Source organism: Bos javanicus, chromosome 24 (assembly GCF_032452875.1).
Source record: "Bos javanicus breed banteng chromosome 24, ARS-OSU_banteng_1.0, whole genome shotgun sequence".
NCBI classification, from domain to species: domain Eukaryota; kingdom Metazoa; phylum Chordata; class Mammalia; order Artiodactyla; family Bovidae; genus Bos; species Bos javanicus.
This window is the reverse complement of record NC_083891.1, coordinates 60,304,870-60,324,727: the sequence shown is the minus strand read 5'-3', so window position 1 is coordinate 60,324,727 and position 19,858 is coordinate 60,304,870. Positions and strand designations below refer to the sequence as shown.

At 51.3% G+C, this 19,858-nt stretch overlaps 1 protein-coding gene across 4 annotated transcripts in view; it reads left to right on the top strand.

Moving 5' to 3' along the window:
- The first annotated feature begins 2,302 nt into the window (after positions 1-2,302).
- Positions 2,303-19,858, top strand: part of RNF152 (ring finger protein 152) — a 79,266-nt gene continuing 61,710 nt past the window's right edge. The window contains exon 1 of one of the 4 annotated variants that reach the window (XM_061400354.1): positions 2,303-2,374. The gene's annotated coding sequence lies outside the window, so the exon portion shown is untranslated. Of the gene's footprint in view, positions 2,375-2,594; positions 2,788-3,157; positions 4,038-11,984; positions 19,048-19,858 lie in introns of those variants that run through there. The other 3 variants (XM_061400355.1, XM_061400353.1, XM_061400356.1) reach the window with 3 other exon arrangements.

The following is a 19,858-nucleotide window of genomic DNA, read 5'->3' as shown; positions in this document are numbered from 1 at the left end:
GCCTGGATTTTAGCAGTGGTAATTCAGCCTCAGGTGACTAAGCATCAGTGTTATTGGTCTGACTGACCTTGTAACCCAGTCCCAGTATTTCAACCTCCACCCAGGGAGTGCGGTGGCGGGCTCGGGGGCAGGTTACAGCCCTCTTTCTGCACCTTGTCTGATAACAGGAAATCTTTGCTCAGATCCCTCCTCAAAAGCATCTTCTCAAGGGGCCCTCGCGGCCACCAAACTAAAATTTCAGCTTTCACCCAATGCAAAATCTCCATGCCCCTCTTCTGGCTTGATTTGCCCCCTTCTGCTTTTCACTCCCCAACACATAATTTCTCGTACTCGTTTATTATCTAGTGTGTTCTCGGCTTCCTCCATCAGCATGACAGTTCTGTGAGGGTGAGGGTTTGGGTCTGTTTCCTTCTCTGTCCTGATGCGAGGGCTGGGCTCTGGGGACAAAGGCCAGCCACCAGGAACATTTGTTGAGTGAACTCGGGAACATCTGATCCTTACCTGACTCCCCAGAGCCAGGGCCTCATCCTGATAACCATGGATCTTCAAGGCCTGGGATCTTGAAGACCCTGATCGCATCTCACTCCCACACATGGGCAATGCCTCTGTCTGGGGTGCATGCCTTCCTGAAGCTCCGACCACACTGCCTGCTGGCTCTGGCTCTGAACCCTGCCTGCTCCAAGCTGGTTTGCTCCCGCAAGGGTCTCAATGAAGAATCCTCTCCGACATGTCGTTGCCTGTGTCTCCCCTGCCCTGGTGCTGGCCCCCAACTAATCTTAAGAATGGCCTAACCCAGTCTGCCCACGGTTAATTAACCCTCCCTGTGTGACGGCTCTACAAGGTTGGACAGAAGGCAGAACACCCATGATGTGGCGTGAATCCAAAGACCAGCCAGTGGGAATGAATGAGTAAGGGTGGAAGAGTTTACTGTACAACGGGCTGAATGCTTGAATCCTCCCAAAAGATTGTTTGGAAAGCAGCTGAAAAGAAAGATTTTAAACATTTTGGAAGAATTACCCACCCCTGAAAGTAGCTTCTTCAATGTAGCTTTTAATGTCGCTTTTGAATAACAATATTTCTAGGCTAAATTTTTCCAGTAAAATCTTGCTGTATTGTCACTCACCATCCTATTCGAAGCTCCTGGTTAACATCAGAGCTTTCAATATGCTCATTAGCTTCTCATTAAAGCGACAAAAACAAGGACAAAAAATTTGTTTTCAGGCTCCTAAAGTTGAGCCTGGAAATAAAGACTCCTGAAGCTCTCTACTGCGAGGATATACGTCTGCTCTTAAAACAGACCACCACTTTCACTCCTGCCAGGCGTACAACAGAGGATATAACTTCAGGGAACAGAAGGACGTGGGTCAGCCAGGAGAACGTTTTAATTGGGACCCTAGAGCGGCCTGACATCCATGAAGCTTTATGCTTCTCGGTGACCGATTTCTGCACGTGCTGAGTGACCGCACATTTGGAAACACTATTAACAGGTTTTATTTAAGAGACAAGACAAGAAGGGTCTGTCGAGCACATTGTGAATTTTAGTAGGTCACATAGGGTGCTACGCAGGCTGTCCATTTCATCATCTTGGCAGAAGCACTTCAATGAGATGTGGAAGAGGTCCTTGCCCCCTGGACGAGACAGTAGGACATAAAGACATCTCCATTGCAGCAGCCAGCAAATCCCAGCGAGCCTGCTTCGCTGGGCGACTAGGGACACTCAGCTGAAGCCTGGTGAGGAAGATCTAGGAAAGCTGGCAGGCTTCACTTTACCAGAGTCACGGAATAGTCTTCGGGATTTCCAGTCTGTGTAGACATCTCTCCCAGCGACCTTCCTCTTCGGTTCTCCTGTTCTGAAATCAACACCGGAGGCACGCCTCGATTTTCTTAGAGGAACTAGACATGCAAAGCTTGTCCCTAAGGTAGGAGTTATGTTTCGAGGTGGAGAAATAGGGTGGACCCCCAGGTCCAAGGTCCCGCTGGTTCCCACGGCCCTAGGACGTGCCCCTCCCTGCTACCCCCTGCCCCGTCCCCCCATCCCCGCCCCGAATCCTGGGGAGCCAGGTGGCGGGTGTCATTCCGGCTTCTGTGGCCGCGTCTTCTCCTCTACCAAAGCAAGAGCCCGCCCTGCCTGGGCCACAGGAACCCGCAGGGGCGGCCAGAAAGGACCAGCACCGACGCGGATCCGGACGCGCAGTTTCTGGAAACGTGACGGCCTCTCGCCCCGCGCGGTCCGGGCCCGCGCAGCGGACCGGCCCCGCCGCCTCGCCCCGCCCCGGCCCGCCCCCGCCGGCGGAGCCCGGCCTCCTTCACACCTGACTCGGGCCAGCCCGGGTCCCGCGCGCGCAGAGAAGGGACCACGACGCGTCCCCGCCGAGGTTGGGCCCCTGGGGTGCGGCGGGGGAGGGCGGGCAGCTCTTCAGCCCGGGGGTGGTCGGCGATTCCGGACAGACAGACGGACAGTGCGGACCCGCGGGGGGTGGGGCTGCCGGGGAGGGGCGGCGCCACGGGGAGCGAGCCGGCCTCCTGGTGCCGGAGCCCGGGCGGGGACGCCACACGCTCAGGCTCGGAGCCGAGCGCTGGCGGCGGAGGGCGGCCGGGCAGGTGGGGCGCCTCCCGAGGGGCCGCGCCGGGAGCGGGGGCTGCGGGCACCGCCGCCGCGCCCCCCGCGCCCGCCCCGCACCCGGGGCGCGCGTCCGGCCGAGCGGGGGTCGGGCGCGCGGGGACCCGGCGATGCTGCCGCCGCCGCCGCCTCTGAGGGAGCGCCCGAGCCCGCCGCGGGGAGAGGTCGGTGAGTTTCGGTTTGTTGCTCCGTTCTAACCCCCCGGGGTCGCGGGCGGCGAGGGGAGCGCCAGGGGATGTCTGCGCCCTCGCAGCGGCCGTCCCCGAGCTGGGCCAGCGGGAGCCGGGAGGCGCCTACGGGGACGCGGCGGGGGGCGTCTTCTGGACCCTGGAGCGGGGGGCAGAGCCACGGGGCGCGGGGGAGGTGCCCCCGGAGTGCGCTTCTCCGAGCGCGGGCGGAGTCGGGCCGGCGGCCGGGGCGGGGAGCGGCGCGCCCGGCGGCTCCGCCGAGTCCTCGGATGCCCTCTGGAGCCCTGGTCCTGGGAGCTGGTCTCGGGCCCGCGCCGCGCGCCCCTGGGGTGCACATGCGTGTGCGCGCGCCCCGGCTGCGCCCCGACCCCGCGCCCCCCGGGGATGCGCCCCTGGGGCGCCTTTGTCGAGCGCCTTGCCCGGCACCTGAAGTTGTCCCTGCGGATCCGGCCCCTCCCGGGAGGAGAGGCGACGGGAGAGGGCCAGATGTTAGGGGTCTTTTGTGCCGACCCCGCGCCCGGAGCACTCGCTGCGGGAAGGGCAGCGGCAGGACAAAGGCGGCCGGACCCGCTGGGCGCTGCCCGGGAGGCGGCCGGCGCCCCTCCCGCCGAGGGTGGGCGTGGGGCGGGGAGCGCCGCCCAGGGTGGAGAGAGGAGAGACCCAGAGCAGTGGGACAGCGAGCTGGGGAGGCGGCGGACCCGGCGCGGGGAAGGATGCTCGCGGCCGCGGCGCTGGAGTGTCGGCCTGGGCGGGGGCGGCGCGCCCCGCGCCCCGGCGTAACCGGGTTTACCTAGGGCGTTTTGCTCATACTCCGCGATGCCGTCCTGCGCCTTCTCTTGTTTTTCTTTCCGAGGGGTTATCGTTGCTAGTTGAGGCTGTACCCCCGGAGGATAACTTAGGGGCGGGGGAGACTGCAGAGGACTGGGGGCGGTGGTCACTGAGCCTATAAAGACAATTAGGACGCGCTTCGGCGCCTGGGCGGCCCAGCCCGCCACACCCCCGCCGCCTGCACCGGCCGGGTGCCGCGCTCCGCCGCTCTGCCCGGGAGGACGCTTGCGTTTCTTTGCTGCGCGGGTCTAACCCTTACTGCGTGTATTTCACTGCAGGCTGAACAAAGCTCGGGCTCAGCTGTGCTTCCTGCTTGTCAGCCTTTTGCCTCCCAAACGCGTGCCATTTCCACTTGATGTCATCACGCAGAAGGGGGCGAAAGGGCCTCGGGGACAGATGCAGGTAAACCCCGATAATCCGCGTAGGCGCCTGGGTGTCCCCGGGTCGTTTGGGTCAGCGGTGTCTGCAAGGGGCGGCTCTGATGGTTTCCGCGTCACACCATCCATTCCTGTCTGTGTGGAGGAGAGGGCACCGCCGAAACTCCTGGTCTAGAGAAAGAAATTGCAAATGACTTTAAACCTTCCTTTTGAAGAAGTCATTGAGGGCAGGCTGCCTTTGGAGTTGTGTGAATTCCACTGGCTTTCCTTTAGGGCAGTTTTGATGTAATCGGCAGTTGTCTGGGAATGTGGGGTTTGAATATGTCTACTTTCCTATCGGTAGAAATACATTTTGGCTTCAGTCTGTAAATGGAATATCATGTGTTGAAAAGGTATCATTGTAAGGCTGATTATAAATTTGACCAGTGCTCTGTTAGGGCATTGGTCACATGTAGTAACCTCCTTATGAAATGCTGTCTCTTCCCCCATCTCTTCATTGTAATATTTGCAACAGCAGGAGGGATGTGCCAGCAGTTAAGTTACTGGGAGGTGGGTGGGAGGGCTGTTGGGAGAGCAGAAGAGAAGGGAAAATGGAGCTTCAGCGAAGTTTCCATTTATGTAGCCATGAACCACTAGGCCCTCAGTCTGCTTTTATCTCTAGGTTGTTGGTTCTTTTCCAAAAACTGTGGCCTCTTCTTTCCTTTCCAAGCATAGTTCTGTTTTGATGGCAACCTAACCAGACCTGGGGTTATCTTGATAAGGCTCTGTGAAAGCCTCACCTTCAGATGGCTCAGGACACCTTGGTGTGGGTATTGTGTCCTGGAGGGCAGAGTCTGGGCGTCCTCCGGGAGAAGCAGGGAAGAAGAATGAATAGGAGTGGATCAAGATTTCTTCTGTAGGTGGAAGGGGTGGCGAGGACTGGAGGCCCATGTGCTCTCTTACACTGCAGTCCCCGCTCGACATCTGTGGCACATTCTCCCTTCACCTTGCCCCCACCCCCGCCCAAATCCCTTAAAAAAATATAATTTAAAAACTTCAAAGATCTGTCGTTGCCCTCTAGGGTAATTTTGTTTGGAAAGGTGACCTCAAAAGATGTCAGTGATGCTGGCATTTTTTTCTTCTACTCAGAGCATTCGGGTGTCTCTGGGAAAAGCAGATGAGTTTCCACCCTGTCCCAGCTGAAACAGAGACCTGTGCTCTGGAAAGATCAGAGGTGTAGTGGGGCTAGGGTAGAGGTATCTTGACAAGTGATTTTGATGTCAGCAATAATGCAGGGTGTGTGCCCAAGAGGAAAAGCCACGTGATGGGATAATAAGGAGTGTAATAATGCAATAGAAACAAAGGGTGTGGCTTTTTTTTAATAGAAAAAATAAATATCTCACAACATAGAATTCCACACGGGAAAGCAGCTGCCTGTACGTGTAAGCGCACGTCCAAGAGCAGAGCGCCCGGCTCAGGGCCCGGGGCTCGCTCTCACGGTGGTTTTCAAGCAAATCTGGTAATATTCCTGGTCAAGCCTCACACTGATGCTTAACTTGTCCTTTTCAGGGCGGGCTCCCCACTCCCAGATGTGGGCCATGGTGCATTTTAGTTCTTAGGTTGGAGGAGCCCTAGAGGTTATGAGACTGGCTTTGGCCTGCAGAGCTGAGTTCTTCCTACAGTGCTCATTTACTTCGTTTGGGAGATGTTTATCGAGGACCTGGTGGGTGCTGGGCTCGGCACTGTCAAGGGCCAGACTGGGGTGGGGTGTGGAGACGAAAAAGCGAACCCCCTCCAGGGAGCTTCCGGGTGACAGAGCGCTGCAGACCTGACTCGAGGCTCGGGGATGCTAGCGAGGCGGGGACAGAGCGGGGTCCTGGGCCTCTGAGGAGGCGGCTCGTGCGGCCATGCAGCCTCTGCCTGAGTGTTTCTTCACGAGGGTGCTCACTGCTTCACATGTGACTGGGCCTGTGGTCGGAAGGGGACCTTTTCTTCATAGTGTTCCAGCTCCTCTGCTGAATTCCGTGCGGATGGTTGAATTTCCCCCTTGTTGGTGGCCATTCTGTTTTCATTCCTTGCTCTCTCAGAGCTGTTTCTCAGAGACTGTTAGTTGCCAGTCTTCACTGTTGGCACCCTTTACATTTCAAGGTGTTATTTGGGCCCTGCTGCACTTGAATTTTGAAGTAAATTCTGCTTTTCTGTCTTAGAAAACGGGGTGGGGTGGGAGGGGGACCTTGGCAGGTTTCGGTCTTTTTTAAGCAGTGAGGTATCAGCAAGATAGGTTGGGTCACGCGGCCGTGACACGTGCCTTCCGGATCTCAGTGGCTGAACATGGCTCTTTCCGTCCCACGCTCCGTGTCCAGCACGGTCAGCAGCTGGGCCTGCTCTTGGCAGTCCCTCAAGGACCCAGCTTCATGGGGTGTGATCCTGACGGGGGCCTAGATGAAAGGTCCCTGCGATGGGGCAGGGGGCCCTGAGGATCTTGCTCTGACCAGGACACGGTTTGACCCGGAAGTGACTTGGTGCTGCTTCGAGGACTCCTCCTGTGACCCCATTTAAGGGTAACCTGCTGCTCCTTGCACTGAACAGGGGGAAACGGGGTCTAGGTGAGCAGCACCAACAACCTTCCACAAGTGGCCTTGTGTGTTCCTACAGGGTCTAGGCTGGTGCGTTGAGAGTTACATAAGTGTAGATTGAATGAACAAATGGTATGTCTCTTAAAGAATCTGATCCTACCCAAACCTGTTTTTACTAATATGTTGATGTTCTATTTGCTACTAGGATTGCACATTGGTCATCAAATACCAAAGTGACAACTGTTTTCTCTTTTTGCCCGTTTTGAGTCGTGGTTTATTCTGAAGTGATGGGCCAGGAGGTGTTCCCAAGGCTGGTTCTGGGAGGTTTCTGTGCTGAGCGTTATGTAACAGAGAGGTGTAGCTCCCAGACTCCCTCTCCCTCGCCATCTGCCTCTTGTCTAAGCCTTCCTGAGCTTGTTTGGAGCAGCTGAGGGTCAAAAAAGAGCAAGAGTGGGCCTGAATGAATCATCGGTTAGAATGTTTAGGGTTTGACATGTCCCTTTGGCATAAGTATGGAACTGAGTGAGATAGTGCTGCTTCTGGTCACTAATCAGGTGGTTGAGGTTGTCTTTATAGAAGGCTCTCTGTAGATGTGCTGCTGTCTGTGAGTTGCAAAGAGTCGGACGTGACTGAACAAAAGTGACTCTGCAGAGAAGTGATATGGTAAACTGGCCGCTGGCCCCGAGTCACAGTGACCTCGGACCTCGGTGTTGACTGAAAGTCCAGAGGCTGCTCTCCAGTCCAGCTCCCTTGAGGGAGTGCACCCACCAGGGCTCAGAAGTGGAGATGGGCAGGTGAGAAACCCCTGGGGGATTGGTGCAGATTCACCCGAGACCCCCAGGACCCAGCTAAGGGCGAGGCGCAGAGTGAGCCGCGGGGAATGAAGCCCTGGGGTCCCGTCTGGAAGGGTCTCTGGGAAGCTCTGAAATACATGTCTCGATCGTGTTTGGCCTCTGAGTTCTACTGTTTCACCTTCACCGTGAAGTCGGCCATCCAGGTCGAAGACGCTGGTGGAGGGCACGTGACTGCTGGCACGGCGGGCCTCTGTGTCGTGGAAGCTGGAAGGGAGGAGGTGCTGGGGTTCCAGACCCTTCTTCAGGGCTTTGGGAGCTGCACCGTGTATTCCAGGATGAAATAAGGACTTGTTACATGGTTTAGGGTTTTCTTTTGCCAGTTGACTTACTGCCATTTTTAAGGACAGAGTCCTCCTCTGTAGATGGGACTTGCATTTCCTTTGGGTAGTTATTGAGGCCTGGGATTTCCTGGTGGAGCCCTGATGTGTCTGCTGTGGTCTTGGAGCACATTCTTTGTGGAGTTTTGTGTGTGTGTATGTGTGTGTGTTGGGGGGGCAGTGCTGGGGGATGTCTGTGGTCTGCTGGGAGTGCAGGGGTGGGTGGAAAGGATGCCTTATTTTCCACTTGACTTATAAATCCCTGCATGGCTTAAGCTCATTGCAACATCCTGCGTGGTAAAGGTTATTCTAACATCACATGGGCTTCCTGGGGGAGCAGGCTTCAGGCAAGGGATGGGATGATCAGATGCAGATGGGCTGCTGATGGGAGCGAAGTCGTGATGAAATGGAATCTGTGGACACTGTGTTCTGTGCTTGCCTTGTCTCTTTCTGTGCCCCCATCCCCATCTTATCCCCACCTACCAAAGGAAATGTCACTTTTCTGCCTCACTTTCATTAGTAAATCCAGATAACCACACATCATGTACTCCTCACTGAGGATCCGTAAGAACTGATGAGCTTTTGGTAAAAGCTTTGAGAGATACTGTGGAAACATATGCCGTGCAAATGGGGACCGTGGTTACTGACACTGGTGTTCTGCTTTTTAATAGATGCACTGGGCATCTTTAGTGACAATTCCCACATCTTCCTTGATTTCTCCCTCCCAGCTGAGAACTCTCACGCCTGGCTTTCCCACCCCCAACTTCCTGTCCAACTTTGACTTTTGCTGTGCCTGGCTTGAAAGCACCACATTAGCTGGAGTGGTTAGCCTACTAGTCCCCCCAAATGCTTTCCATAGCCTATTTCTTAATTCTGGAATATTCTGTGGCCTGCAGTGTCCTCTCCCACATGATACCCCATCATTAAAGGTGACTCAGCTCTTAACTCTCCTAAAAAGTTTAACTCCATCATTTTGGTTCATAGTGATCCTTGACTTCTACAGTGTCCTTTGGCAAAATTGCCTCTCATTTCACTCAGTATTCACTCATTCATTCTACCAAGGGCATTTGTCACAATTGCCCTGTATTATCACCTGAGATTGCAGTGTCTTTTTCTTTCTGTTTAGTTGCAGAGAGCAGAGACCCACTCAAGCTCGTGCACATAACGGGAGAAGTGTTGAAAAGACTTCCCAGGATGTCGTTTGTCATCCGACCACATATCACAAGTCATTGCTCAGCTGGGGGAGAGGGTTAGGGGTACAGTTCTTCCCAAGGGGTCTGTGGGCTGGCAGGTATAGAGACTGAGACAGCAGAATCTCAGTTCTCTTATAGTTTCCTTGAAGATGAAGACTAGATGAAGTTTGACCCTATTTTGTATTGCCCACCATGTTTGCAGAAAGTAAGGGCTCAATAAATATTAAATCATTGATAGCAGAGAAATGACTTTGACTTATTGGGATAAAGGAATTATAGATGCTTTTGGCCTGTAGAATGAAAGGAAGTTAAGAAGAGAGAAACTAATTTTTAAGAGCTTCCCCAGCTTACATTAATAATGAGTAAGTGTTGAATTGGATTAGAGCTGCCAGCCTGCAGTGTGTGCATCCCAGTGGTCGGGAGGCGAACATGCGCACAGAGAGTCATCATTCTAACAAAATGAATTGTCATTGGTGGCCTGTTTTTGACGTGAGTTGGCCTGTTTCTTCCAAAACAACAGTAAAACAAACCAAAAAACCCTCTTCTTGTTGACGTACAGTCATAAGCATTAGAACTCGACACCCTCGCAGGCCGGCCCACAGTCTCAACAAGACTGGGTTTGAGTTTGATATGAGTGGGTGGCCCTTGCCCACAGCTGGCTACTCACCTGCCTCCTAGCTCACTTGTGGCTGTAAGTGCCTTTGGGAGAGACATCTAGCTTCCCTCACCTCTTTAGATTTTGGAATACTCATTCACATGATAGGAATGCTTGATCATTATGGATTATGTTATTCTGAAAGAGGAAATGTGTTCAGCTGCTTGGAGAAAATGGCCAAGAATACATTAACATAGTGTTCTCCGTTTGACGGGTAATGAATGGAATGGAGATAAATGTCTCAAAACCAAAGTGCTTAGTGTGATATTCTTCTGCAGTTGTGTTGCTCTGTAGGTTTGCAGATTGCTTCCTTTGAGGTGAAATGAGATTGGAAGTGGTTGGCGATCATGAGGATAGATCTCTGTACTTTGTTTAGAGAATTTGCCCCTTTGTTGTGTGAGCCATGAGGATAACCATCATTTTAAGTGAGTAGCAGCTGATTCAGCTGTGCATTAGGGAGCCCTCGGTGACTGGGATGAGTGCCTGTCCATCTCCTCCTGCTCCATCACACTTCCCCTTTAGAAGCTCCATCTAGTCACCTATGGTGGTGGGTAAAGTAGCCTTGGAAACACTGAGCATCAGTAACTGAAACCTTATGTTAGGCATGGTTGTGTTTTAAATTTATCCAAATACTGAGTGTCTGCTGCTTGCCAGGCACAGTGCTGTTCTTCTAACTCAGATCCTTGCCTCGCCTTAGCTGCATGTGTGAGCTTAACTCATAACTGATCTGCTTTTCTGCCTTTTTTTCCCTTGCAATGGCAAAACTGAAAGTGGAGAGAATAAAAGAAATGTATCTGGTACTCTCCTCTGTCAGTTCTTGGCCTGTTATTTTATATATATATGTATATATATACATATATATACATACATATACACCCACCTTCAGTTCAGTTCAGTTGCTTAGTTGTGTCCGACTCTTTGCGACCCCATGAATTGCAGCACACCAGGCCTCCCTGTCCATCGCCAACTCCCGGAGTTCACTCAGACTCACGTCCATTGAGTCAGTGACGCCATCCAGCCATCTCATCCTCTGTCATCCCCTTCTCCTCCTGCCCCCAATCCCTTCCAGCATGAGAGTCTTTTCCAATGAGTCAGATCTTCTCATGAGGTGGCCAAGGTATTGGAGTTTCAGCTTTAGCATCATTCCTTCCAAAGAACATCCAGGACTGGTCTCCTTTAGAATGGACCGGTTAGATCTCCCTGCAGTCCAAGGGACTCTCAGGAGTCTTCTCCAACACCACAGTTCAAAAGTATCAATCTTCGGCGCTCAGCCTTCTTCACAGTCCAACTCTCACATCCATACATGACCACTGGCAAAACCATAGCCTTGACTAGACGGACCTTTGTTGGCAAAGTAATATCTCTGCTTTTTAATATGCTATCTAGGTTGGTTATAACTTTCCTTCCAAGGAGTAAGCGTCTTTTAAGTTCATGGCTGCAGTCACCATCTGCAGTGATTTTGGAGCCCCCTAAAATAAAGTCAGCCACTGTTTCCACTGTTTCCCCATCTATTTCCCATGAAGTGATGGGACCGGATGCCACGATCTTGGTTTTCTGAATGTTGAGCTTTAAGCCAACTTTTTCACTCTCCACTTTCACTTTCATCAAGAGGCTTTTGAGTTCCTCTTCACTTTCTGCCATAAGGGTGGTGTCATCTGCATATCTGAGGTGATTGATATTTCTCCCAGCAATCTTGATTCCAGCTTGTGCTTCTTCCAGCCCAGCGTTTCTCATGATGTACTCTGCATGGAAGTTAAATAAGTAGAGTGACTATATACAACCCTGACGTGCTTCTTTCCCTGTTTGGAGCCAGTCTGTTGTTCCCTGTCCAGCTCTGACTGCTGCTTCCTGACCTGCATATGGGTTTCTCAATGGCCACCTTACTTGAACTTAATTCAGTTGCAGTGTTGAAAACATGGAGCTTTTGAAGCAAAATAGTTTGGGTTCAAATATGAACTCTGCCTGATGACCTTGAGCCTTGGTCTCTTCACCTGGAAAACAGAGGTCAGTCAACCTCACTGAGTCACCGTGAGTACACGAGGCCGTTCCTGTAAAGTGCTCAGCGTGTCGTCCTGCACGTCAGAGCACTGCAGTGTGGCAGCTATTGTTACTGTTGCTGCTGCTAAGTCACTCCAGTCGTGTCCGACTCTGTGCGACCCCATAGACGGCAGCCCACCAGGCTCCCCAGTCCCTGGGATTCTCCAGGCAAGAACACTGGAGTGGGTTGCCATTTCCTTCTCCAATGCATGAAAGTGAAAAGTGAAAGTGAAGTCGCTCAGTCATGTCCAACTCTTAGCGACCCCATAGACTACAGCCCACCAGGCTTCTCCGTCCGCAGGATTTTCCAGGCAAGAGTACTGGAGTGGGGTGCCACTGCCTTCTCCGAGCTACTGTTAAGGTCTGTTCTATTCAGTATTTACCATCCCCCAGTCTTGGTGCTGGATTCCAGAAATCTTGGGATGAATAGTTATGGTATAAACTCAAGGATCTCTGGAGCTAGCCAGGGAAGCACCCCCATCCCTATAGCTACGGCACTTAGGTGAGGATTTCTTGAGTACGTCGTGTTATTGGAGTCTGTCATTGGATAGTCTTTGTAAAGCTTTTTTAAATGGTGTGGTGTTTAAAATGACCTTCTCAGGAGGATGCTGAGGAGGCCGCGAGGATCTGAGGTAGCCCACGGGCTTTCCTTACAGGGCACCAGCTAAACGCCTTTCCCCGCTGGCCTCACTCAGGCAGGGGAAGGGCCTCCTGTAACATCCGCACCTGCCTTTGCTGGGGTGTGCTTCCTTAGGGGTAGGGAGACCCACCGACTCGGTTGTCCAGGACAAAGAGGGTACTTGGGTGGAAGGACTTATACTTTAAAAACCAGAATAGTCCCAGGGAACCTGGCACCAGTTGGTCACCCTACTTCTGGGTCCTGTCCTTGCTCCGTGGTCGTCGTTTGCATCCTGAAGCAGGCTTTGTAGGTCTTTCACGTCGTTAGAGACACGGCCGTCGGAAGGGAGTGGGCAGGAGAGAACCGGACGGGGAAAGGATGGAGAAAGCCATGTGGCTGGCCAGCCTCTTTATCCAGGCATCTGCTCTTTGGATGGAATCTCATTAGCATTAGTATCTTTAAAGAAGAGAGCGCTTTAATAAAGCCACGAAAGCTGGATAGTGTAAAGTTAGTGGAATCTTTAAAAATTTCCCCCTGGACAGTGGTGTTTGCTGTGCCCGGTAGGGCTGTTGCCCAGAGCTTGGTACATAGTTGACGTTCAATAAATGTTTGTTGAAGGAATGCTGCAATCAATGTAATCTTCAGAAACAGCTTTGAGAGCTGGGTTCCAGTTCAGGCTGGATTTGAGGCTGGGCCCTAACTTGAAAATGTGCAAGCCTAGATCCGCTCTGGCTTCCTTATCGCGCTGATATCCCGAGTGCATTTGTTATATCTAGGAGCGTAGGTGCTTCTCGATTTGTCTCTTTTTCTTCTTGGTGGAAATGCCGGACACCGGCAGGTGAGCTGCCTTGTCTTCTGTTGCAGCGGGATGCTTCTGGAACGTGCCCGTGTGTAAATGTGGTGGGGTGGGCTGTGATGGGGGCATTTGTGTACACAGTGCTTTCCTCCCAGAGATTGGGAGGGATTTCCTGCTGAGTCTGTTAATTCCAAGCGGGGGTTGGTAAGGGGACCAGACCTGGCCCCGTGATCCTGGGTGGCAGTGTCCAGGGCTGGGCTTCCGTTGGCCAGTGTTCGTCTTTCGGAATCTTCATTACTAACTTGGAGGGTTGGTTGGTGGCAACCAGATCAGGCTCTTAGATAAGCCGTAGATTTTTCTAGTCTTTAGCTGCGGCTTCAAGTGGTAATCCTTTGTTTTCTGTTTCTTCTTGAGAAGTGTTAACTGTTTATCTGGGGATGTTAGGACCTGCAACAAACTGCCAGAAACAGTAATTAGTCTGCTGGTTGCCAGTTCTGTAAATCTCAAGCACAGAACACCCAAGGGCAGTTGTCAGACGTTTACATCACCTTCCCATCAGACTCCCGTCTCATCGTTGTGTACACTGAGAACTCATATTCCCTCATGTGCCTGATAAGACAGATTTCTTCATGGTTTCTTACTTCACCTAAGAAGAAGGTAAGCAGTTTATCTATGGAAGAGGAATCTTTCGGGAAACAGAATTCATTTACTAAAATTGTGTTTATTTCTACACACAAAATGCTAAATATTAGTTCAGACAGTTAGTGTTTCTTTGCAGAATCTATAGTTTATTTTTTTTCCCAACAGTGGATTCAGAGCTCTCAAAAATTAATTGTTCATACACCTTAAGTTTATATCAGAATAATAAATAAAGTCTTTGAGAATTGCATCTCAGGCCAGTCATACTTCCCTACAAGAGGTTCATTGACATACAAGGAAAAATGTCTTTGCTAAGAAGTTAAAAATAACACTTTGGATTTGACTCTAGACTGATTATACCTTGTTTGTGAAATCTGTCCGTGCAGATGCCAAGCCCTGTCTTTAATGTACTCCTTAGAATAGCATCCTCTCGGGGTCAAGTCCAGTCTGCAGTGGAAATTGAAGAAGATGCTGTCCAGACAATTTAGAATTCCTTGTAAATTAGGAGGGCAGTGATAATCAATTTTGAAGTCTAGGCGTGATTCAGCCTTGGTCTTCTGGTTGGCTCAGCTTTTGTTTTATTCCTTGTTCTTGACTGACTCGGAGAAGGCAGTGGCACCCTACTCCAGTACTCTTGCCTGGAGAATCCCATGGACGGGGGAGCCTGGAGGGCTGCAGTCCGTGGGGTCATACAGAGTCGGACACGACTGAAGTGACTTAGCAGCTTGACTGACTGCAGAAGGCGTCGCCATGCACGTCGGTTTCCACGTTTCGTGAACGTGGTCGGCATCGACTTCGCCAGGACCCTAGGTGCCTCCCCTCACCGTAGGAGGACGCGGTTCTGCACGGGCTGACTTGCCTCCGGGTTCTGCAGTCTGCTTCCTTCCCATTTGAACTTCTCTTTAGAGATTCTGACTTGAAAAGAAGCAGATATCTTCCTTTTATGAGGCTTTTTAGTGCTAGGTGACTAGTGTCGTTCAGTATAACCTATGGTACAGTTAGATACACTTTGTTTTCCCAAAGCTGGTCTCAGAGAAAAATAAGAGACAACAGTTTGAGGGAGGAAGAATGTGAGTGAAAAGAACAATGAGGTAAATAATTGTGTTGGACTGTGGTATTCTTAAAATTTTAATTTTAGCTTTAAAAATAAGAGCCACGGTTGTTCACATGGTGGGATTGGTTTGTGATTAATAGCATCTTGCCCAAGAAAATTGAAGTTGCTGTTAATAATCTACAAAACAACATGACAGCCCATCAGGTGCTTTTCTTCCCAAGCTTGGGTGGCTTCTACAGTGCGTTTTACGACAATTGAAAGACAGTTTTGGGGGGTGAAGGAGATGGCTACGGTACACATGTTTATTATCTGTTTCGGGTGAAGTGCTAAGAGCTTTAAGCATATTATTTGGGAGGGAAGTTTCCTAAGATTCTGGAAACTTCTGTAACTTCTTCAAGGCCACACAGTGAATTTACGCCAGAGCCGGGGTATAAACCCAGGAGGACTCTTCTGGGGAGCTGGGAGCCACTTTTGCTGCTGGGATTCAAGACGGGAAGAAGCAACACTTTCCTGTTTTAACCCAACGGGCTCAGTGCAGTGTAATTTAGGAGGAGATCTGCCTTCTGCCCTGTCCTGTCCTTGGGAACAAGGATGGACGAGTTTGGTCAGCCATCTGCCTGAGTCAGTTGCACGTTGGCTTGGCGGCAGCGTGGTTTGGAGGACTCCCCGACAGGTCCTGTTGGGAAGTTTGCAGTGAGGTTTCTGGCTATTACCTGACTTTGCCCTGTGCTAACAAGTTCCTATGGAGTCTGACGGTGGGAAGTGTTTCTCTAGAGACCACTTGACTGACAGCCCGTGTGTGTGGCTGGGAACTTGAGGCTTTCATGAATACATTGCTAAAAAGCATGGAACAAAAGGTAGTTTTTGGTCACCTTCCTCTCCTAGTTCTTATTTTCCCCCCAAACAAAAAGGGAATAAATCATATCCGTTCGTATTGGCATTCCTTTGTTTTTGCGGTTCCCTTTTTCCTGGAACCACTTTTTTTGTCCACCCCTCCCTGCCAATAAAAACACAGCTTTCTGATGGAAAACCATGAGTATATGCTTCCTTCAAGACATCTTTCCTGTTCCATTTGTCCTATGGATTCTCCTCCAACTCTCTCAAGCAAAATTAAATTTTCCTTCCATTTTCCCCTAAATCCCACTTATCCCCATATCTGATCATTCTATATATGCTTGCCTCACCTGCTCCACTGTGAATTCTTTGACTGTAGGACTTTGTCTTGTTTAATAAGAGCTTGGGTGAGTGAATGGAGGAACCAACAAGCAGCAGATGAACAGACTATCGATACGTGGATTTGCTGGGATTGGTGAGAGTGTGTGGTAGTGGGAAATGGTGGGAGATCCAAGCACTGATGGGCATGCAGTTCTGACAACTGGCTCGATGCTTACCAAAACAGCATTATTGCCGTTTGGGGCTGGTTCACTCTGTTGTGGGGAGACCATCCCTGTGCCCTGGGGGACGCATCCCTGGACTCTGCCCACTAGGTGCCTGTTGCCCAGTTATAGCAACCACGGATGTCTCCAGACGTTGCTGCGTGCCCCTTGAGAGTCAGAATCGCCCCAGTTGACACCCGCGGTCCTGGGTTACTTTCCGCATGGAGGCGGGGCCACGTGACTGGTTCTCACCAAGAGGGTGTGTGTGGGAATGAGAGGTGTCGAGAGGCGGGGTGTTCCTGCCCCTCGGCTCTCTTCCTGGCCTGCTGGCCAGCTGCAGGGGGCCGGGGAGAACCGGGAAGCCCTGGGGTACGGGGGAGTCACAGGGGGAAGGAGCCTGGGTCCTGAATGACCATGTGGAGCAGAGCCTCGTGTGCCAGGCTGCGCTGGGCTGCAGTGTAAAGATGTTGAACCACACGGCATTAGCCAGGGAGGCCTGGGGCATGTGTTTCGGCAGTCAGTCTACCTTCCCAGGGGAACTTCCCCGGTGGCTCAAGGGTAGAACAGTCGGCCTGCGATGCGGGAGCCGTGGGTTCAGTCCCTGGGTCAGGAAGATCCCCCGGAGAAGGAAATGGCCAACCACTCCAGTATCCTCACTGGGAAAGCCCATGGCTAGAGGAGCCTGGTGGGCTGCAGTGTGGGGTGGAAAGAGTCAGACAGGCTTAGCCACTAAACAGCCGTACCCACTGCCTCCCTAACCTTCCCTGACGCTTGGGATTGTGTGGGGCAGCCGTGCCAGTATTCCAGGTAGTGAGTAAAAGCAGACACTCTAACCGTGGACAATGAGAGTTTGTTTGTTTATTTGTTCTTGTGAAGGTAACATCACTCTTACTGCTAAAATTCTTTTGCTTTCTAAAATTTATCAGAAAACAAGAGGGTGATAAACGTGGATTTATTACTCTACCAGTCTAATAATTCTGACCTGTGAATAACAAGCAGCCCTGAGCTATAAATATTTTCAGTAAAAAGTAATAAAACATCAGATGTCCCAGCAGTTCTCATTTCCCCAGGTAGGAATATGTGTCTGCAACACAAGTCCAAGTTCAAATATTTGTGGCAATTTATGTTTACTGCATCTTCCTATTTGGGGGGGAAATGACAGATGTTGATACCCTATAGTCACAGCTGTTCCCCACCGTTAGTAAGTAAATCTCTATATGGTGTGATGGACTTTGAAAATGGACTCACATATGCTTCTGCGCTGCTGAATGCGGTGGAGTAGTGTTCTTTAAAAAGCTGAACCCAAAGGCTCGCTTATCGGACCAGAGTCGGCACCCCGTACCAGATTTCCTCTGAAGCCGCTGATTGGCTCGCTTATCAGACCAGAGTCAGTGCCTCGTACTAGATTTCCTCTGAAGCCGCTGATTGTATTTGTGGTGTGTCTACGTCGAGCCGCTGTCCGGAATGCGTAAGTCAGACGGTTTCCTTTGGCACCCGTCTGGATGACAACAGTGGGCTTGTTTGCAGGACACAACGGCAGATTGTGGGTGAGCCCTTCGTTGGCTGAAGCCTTTGTTTGGAGTCAGTGGTCTCCGAGCCTGCCCTGTTCGCAGTGTTCGGTCCACTGTACAAAGAGCCACCCCGGTGAAGGTCACCTGTCCTGTCAAGCAAACACTCCCACTCAGCAGACAGAGCAGATTTGGCTTGATGACTTTAAGATGGTAAAGTCTCTCTTTTTTCTAGAAGAAATCTTAAGAACCAAATATTTTTGATTCTTCTGTTTTTCATCCCATATAAAACATTTTCACAATAATAAGACTAAGAGTAGCTAATACAGTGTTTTGGTCATCTGACGCCAATAGACGACTCATTGGAAAAGTCGCTGATGCTGGGAAAGATTGAGGGCAGGAGAAGAGGGTCCAGAGGATGAGAGGCAGTGAACATGAACTTGGGCAAACTCCCGGAGATGCTGAAAGACAGGGAGGCCTGGCGTGCTGCAGTCCATGTGGTTGCAAAGAGTTGGACACGACTGGGCGACTGAACCACAAGCTGATACAGGTGGCACTAATTCTGTGCTGGGCTCCTAAGTGTTTTGCATACAGTATGGGCATCATTATTACAGTAGTCTTAAGGGGAAGCTACTATTAATATCTCTAATTTAATTTCTCCATTTTCAAGAAATTGGGGCACAGAAAGGCTAAGTGATTTACCCAGGGTCACGAGAGGAGTCAGCGCCAGAGCTGGGATTAGAACCTGGCCATCAAGTGGCTCCAGGGTTTATGCTGTAAGCCACTGCGGCGTGCTGCTGCAGACTTTCCATTCTGTTAAGATGACTCACTTTCTCTGAGATGTCCTGTATTTTTATGACTTCAACTAACATCTGTATATGATAATTAAAAAGAGTTATTGATGTTATTGCATTATTTTTTGCATGGGTTGAGCATCATTTCTTTGCTAAGCTGTCAGCTGATGGTCTTGTGTCTTCCATAACTCTTGGCACAAATACTTCCTTGTAAGAAAGTGCTAATTTAGTGCATTGTTTTGATTATTTTCATATAGGAGGGTGGGGCTTCCCTGATGGCTCCGACAGTAAAGAACCCACCTGCCAATGCAGGAGACGTAAGAGACACAGGTTCGATTCCTGGGTTGGGAAGATCCCAGAGAAGGAAATGGCAGCCCACTTCCGTATTCCTGCCTGGAGAGTCCCATGGACAGAGGAGCCTGATGGGCTACAGTCCCTAAGGTCACAAAGAGTCGGACACGACTGAGTGACTAACACACACATATAGGAGGTTACCTCTGTAGGAGGAAGAGCAGTGTGTATGCACGGGACTCAAATGATAACTGGATGAAGTGGCCTTGGAATTCAGAGGGGGACAGATGGCTTCCTGCTAGAGAATGGCTTCCTGGAAGAAGTGGCATTTAACAGTCCCTGGAAAGGTGGGTAGTCGTCTGGACAGGCGGGCAGGTGCAGTGGTGTTTCTGCAGGAACAAGGTGTAAGGGAGGGTGGATCTTCTCTTCTGGACAACAAAAGATGCTTTCTGACTGAAGTATGGAGTAAGCAGGACTTGTAGGGGGGAGGATTAGAGTGGTTGGTGGAGAGGGGCTTTGGAATTTATTTGGCAGGAAGCCACTGATGACGTGGGGGCCGGGGAGGACGAGGTGTGGAGTTGTGCTCTCAGAAGCTTAATCTGGCTGCAATGAGTGTGGATTGGTGGGAGGACGAAGGTGGGGAGGCCAGTGGGGGCCAGAGCACAGGTGGGGAGATGGACTCCAGGAGAGGGGCCGCAGGAGTGGGGGCTGCGCATGAGCACGGGAGGTGTTCCAGAGCCAGAACCAGTGGGATTTCAAAGACCGATTGAATGAGGGATGAGAGGGAAACAGGTTCTCAAGTCTGAGGTCCTGGGTGAAGAAGGGTGGTAACAACTGTAAAACTGCAGGGGAAGCACCGACGTGGGACACATCAGGAGTCCACTTTGGAAATTTAGCAGCGAGGTCAGACCCGCCACTTGGAGGGTAACCCACATCCGCGTGGTCATCACGAGTCTGAGGCTGAACCGTGTCGCCAGTGGGAGAGAGACCCTCTCGAGGGCTGGCTGCGAGAGGACAGAGGTCAAAAGAGTGGTGGGAACAAGGGAAACGTTTCCTGAGCAGAGGGCGCTTGAATGTGTTGAAAACGGAAGTGGTTTGTGACTCCATGTTGGCGCTTCCCTGGTGGCTCGGTGGTAAAGCATCCGCCTGCAGTGCAGG